Genomic DNA, 5,154 nt, shown 5'->3' with positions numbered 1-5,154 from the left:
CCATTGTCCTGCCACGGCTTCTCTCTCTCCCTCTCCTCTCTCCTTTCTGTTCCAGTCTCCTCCTCTCCCTTCAAACTTCTCTCCCACCCACCCTTCCTTCTCCTCCAATGACAGGCCTCCTTCTATCCTGTACCTGCCCCTCACCTGTACTTTACAAATTCCACGGGGAGAAGGTTCTGGTGAAGTCACCTGATTCCTGAGTAGAGAATAGGCAGCTGTCCTTGGGACAGTGGAATTAACATCAAAACACAGATAACTTCAGGGCAAACCACAATGGGTCCCTTTGGCCTTGAAAAGAGCACATGGTATTCACAAGCTCTGGAGATTAGGATGTGGGTAGTTTTGTGGAAGCATTATTTTGTCTCCCAGGGTCCCCACTGATTTTGGTGAACCCTGGGACTTTGAGATCATGGTCCCTTCTCCCTCCAGGACTTCATCCACTCCTGCTTTTTCCACACATGGGGACAATTCTTGTATCTATTTATCCACGTCTCTGTGAAGTTCTGAATCTTTCCTTTTTGGGTTTGAAGCCTTGTTATTGGGTACATGAATACTAGGACTGTTACGTTTTGACTTATTATGAACCTTATTATTCCCAGTTATATGCTTTGCTTTTAAGTCTGCCTTTCCAAATTTGTTTTATTGGTGTTAATATGGTGTACCTATTGAAAAAATTATTTTCACAGTGTCATTGGATCATTTTTTCCTCTCCTAGTTCCCCACAGACTCTCCGTAATGTGTTTCCTTTTATATGTTGTTCCTTAACCTCTTTGTATTTGTATAAAGTGGTTCCCATACTCAGCATACAAATGGATATTTGCGTTTAAGGCATATCTGACAATCTCTGCCTTCTAATTTAAGTAGGAAGTTCAGACCACTTAGGGATTTATTTATTTTTGAGACAGTTCTGTCTTGTTCCAGGCTGGCCTTTGAACTCTAGAGAGCACAAGGGAAATGCCTGTCTCAACCTTCTGAACAGCTGAGACTTCGGGTGTGTCTTAGTTTGGGTTAAAAAATCTTGGGGTTGGGGATTTAGCTCAGTGGTAGAGCGCTTGCCTAGCAAGCGCAAGGCCCTGGGTTCAGTCCCCAGCTCCGAAAAAAAGAAAAAAAAAATAAAAATCTTGCTATGATGAAACACCATGACCAAAAGCAACTTGGGAAGGAAAGGGTTTTTTGGCTTACATATCCTGAATCACAGTCCATGGGGGGAGCTCAAATCAGAGTTAGCCTGGAGGCAGGAGCTAATGCATGGAGGCGTGCTGCTCAGGCTTGCTCAGTCTGCTTTCCTGTAGAAGCCAGGACCACCAGCTCAGGGGTACCACCTCCACCCTTACACAATCATCTGGGCCTTCCCACATCAGTCACGAATTAAGAAAATGCCCTACAAGTTTGCCTGCCTACAGCTCAATATGGAGGCATTTTCTCAGTGGCGGTTCTCTCCATTCAGATGACTAGCCCGTGCCTAGCTGACATAAGACCAGCCAGCATGAGGTGCACCCCACTGCACTTGGCTTCAGCCCACTCGTGTTTATTGTAATTGATGCATGAAGTTTAGAGAGGATTCCTCTGATGATCATAGGACACAGGAAAAACAAAGAACCTTTTTGTAGCAATCAAATTAAGAAATAAGGGGCTTAAAGAGTAAGGATGCTTGCGGCCATGCACGACAGCCTGAGTTTGACCCCTAGAGCTTCTGTGAAAGGGAAAAAAAAAAAAACAGACTCAAAAGTCTCTACATGCATGCTGTGACATGTGTTCACACACACACTCCATGAATACATAAAAAATGCATAAAGAAGTATAGCCTTGGGGCCGGAGAGATGGCTCAGTGGTTAAGAGCACTGACTGCTCTTGCAGAGGTCCTGAGTTCAAATCCCAGCAACCGCATGGTGGCTCACAACCATCTGTAATGGGATCTGATGCCCTCTTCTGGTGTGTCTGAAGACAGCTACAGTGTACTCATATTTATAAAATAATAAATCTTAAAAACAAAGAAAGACATTTTAAAAAGTCTGAGAGGCCATCTGACTAGCAGTACCAGAGGAGAGAACACATTATCGCCGGACTGGATAGTTGTACTGTCTATTATTCCTCTTCTCCTCCAGTTTCCTTTATCCAGACTACGAGAGACAGTTCCAGAGGAACACCTGGGTTGAAGTCTCCACAGGTAACCCTAGGTTTGGTGACTCACTAGAAAGATTCACAGACCTCAGCATGTAGTTGTCCTTGCAGCCATTACAGGAAAAAAAGCAGGACAAAAAGCACAGTCAGCAAGGAGAAAAATACACATGACAGGAACTTGGGAGGAATCGGAAGCTTGCAAGTCCTTCCTTGATGTCGTCATACACGATGCACAACCCATGGAATCAAACCGTGACAGCAGGACAGGAAATACTGCAGAGCAGGGAAGCAATTCAAGCATCCAAGGTTTCATTGGGGCCTAGTCACATAGGTATACTTTACCCGACACAGCCCCACGCTTCAGGTTGGCGGAAGAAAAGGAGGCTACTGATACTGCTGCTTCTGTTATAATGAAAAGACTTGCACTGTACATTCTAAACAAAATTAAAAATACGGATGCGGTGAATCCAATGAGATACACTAGAAATATAAACGTAACATGCTAGTGCATGCCCATAATCTTAGCACTCAGAAGGCTGAGGCAGGAAAGTCACATGTTCTAGGCCAGCATGGGCCACATAGTGAGCCACACCTCAAAAAAGTCCTTAAGAGAAAGCTGAGATACGGCGTAGTGGATAAGAGCACATACGGCTCTCCCGGAATGAGACAGCTCACAAGTGCCTGTAACTTCCGTTCTCGGGACTCCAGCGCCCTCTTCTTGATCTATGGACACCTGCACTCCTGTGCATTCCCTCTGCCACGAACACATAGTTAAAGACACATCCTTTATAACAAAGCACCTAGTGAGCTCTCTTCAAGGCATCCATGAAATGCAAGTGCTATAAAGGGTGGGACAAAAGTGTGTCAGACTCAGGACATGGTAATCTGGGGCATGCCAGGACATCCCTGAAGTGAAAGACAAGCTGTTACATTTGCATGCTCTGCTGTGAGGCAGGAAGCACAATGCCTGCCATTCTTCTGGGTTCAAAGGTGGTGGTTTTCACATCTAGCAACACTGTTCTTTCCCAAATACTGGGGACACGAAGAGCTGCCAGTTTTAAGAGATACCAGATAGCAAGTCGGTTCACACTGTGCTTAAAGTCAGGCTGATATGTGTGCTTTTTATTTTTCCCAGAGCATGTTATGTTGTTGAAGCGAGGTATGAAAAACCACAACACATTATTAGACAAAATTTTTATTTTTCAAATAAATAATAGCTTTCATTCCTCAATTATTTCTGTTAAGAATTTTACTTTTAAAAACTAAAACCGTATTTAATACATTTTCATCTTTTCTGAAATTAAAGATGTATAATTATAGCTACCTTTAGCAACAAAGTTTATTTTCAGAAATTTAAACTTGATATGGAAGAAAATGCCACATCGACTCCTTCGTACCTTCTTTGGAAATCAAGAGTGTTTTGGGGTCCAGAGACCTGTTAGGTTTAGAAACTAGAGCTCTTGGGTCAGCTTTGGTTGCCTGAGGACTTCTAGATAGGCCATGATTTAGCTTACGTCGTCATCATCATCATCCTCATCATCACTGACACCACCACCACCATCATCATCATCATCACCGACACCACCACCACCATCATCATCATTTTTTTTTTATTCAAGACAAGATTTCTCTGTGTAGCCCTGGCTGTCCTTTATCTCTACCTTCCTGTGGCTGTAGTCCCTGGAGTACTGGGATCAAAGGCATTCACATCACCACGTAGCTTAGCTTTACTTTATTCTTCCCTGGGAGACCTAGGCTGCACTCTGAGCGGAGGACTGAGGTAGGGGCTGTGTTAGGCATTCAGGTGGCAGGTGGGAGGGACGCTATACTTTAAGTCTGACTTCTATTGGTAACTCTGCTCCAGAAGGGTAGTGAGTTACCAACTTCTCAGTGATACTAGACACAGTGAAAGACAGGACAGAGACTTGAGCAGCTGAGTGACCCGTGCCACTGTAATGGGGAGAATCTGGACCCTCCCTCTAGAGAGTCTTGCAGGCTTGCTCTGTCACAGGCAGCCAGGGGAGGGGAGTCTTTCCTGTCAGTCACCCATCACCAACTTTAATGTCCGCACTCACCCAGAGGCTGGGGGTTTAGAACCCACCAACACTTCCTGTTAGAGTACCCACTGACATTATACATTATAAGGAAATGAAATGACAGGCAGGCGATTAAACACACATGAAAACTAAACAATTTAAACAAAAAATCTTCAACTGACCATATCAGCATGATATAATATGAAACAGTTACAAAATAAGATTTAATAAAACGATTAAACAATTGCTACTCATATTCTAGTGACTATGCACAGGTCTCTGAGTAAGGTTCAGTCACAGACCTGTGCTCAGCATGGGGTGGGACTCTGGCCAATACTTTTTATTCTAATGTACAGTATTTATGATTCTTAACTTCAGTTAATTTTTAATATTGGCTCAATTGGTAAATAGCTAAGACTTTTGTCTATTTGGTAAGAAGTTTCAAAGCAGCTCTTTTGAATGTCCATTTCTCTAAGCAATTAATTACTGCCACTGGACAGTCATTAGTTCTCTTGCTTCTTTTTCCACTGCAAAGTCTGTTCATTTGACATAGTTTCCTGTTTTACATACGTTTCCTTATGTTTTACATGCTTCCGCTCTGGTGCCTAAAGCTACTCTATGTCAGACGAGTCCCTGTGAGGAGTGGCGCACTGAACCGGACACCTGGTACCCTGTCAGCTGTCCCCTTTAATGGTCTCTTAACTTGAAAGGCAGTAAGTCTTTTCCCTGTGTTATTCTCAGGCTTAGGGCTACTGAGTACCTTATTAAAAAGAATACTCTGTAGTATGACTAATAACTAAAGCACCTTGGGGTGGGTACAAGATGAACATGTACTGTAAACAAATTCTGCTTTATAGTAAAATATTTAAAATTAGGGGTTGGGGATTTAGGCCAGTGGGAGAGCCCTTGCCTAGCAAGCGAAAGGCCCTGGGTTCGGTCCCCAGCTCTGAAAAAAAAAACCAAAAAAAAAAAAAAAAAAAAAAAAGTTAGATAAAAT

This window comes from Rattus rattus, chromosome 11 (assembly GCF_011064425.1).
Source record: "Rattus rattus isolate New Zealand chromosome 11, Rrattus_CSIRO_v1, whole genome shotgun sequence".
Lineage (NCBI taxonomy): Eukaryota > Metazoa > Chordata > Mammalia > Rodentia > Muridae > Rattus > Rattus rattus.
This window is presented reverse-complemented; position numbering follows the sequence as displayed.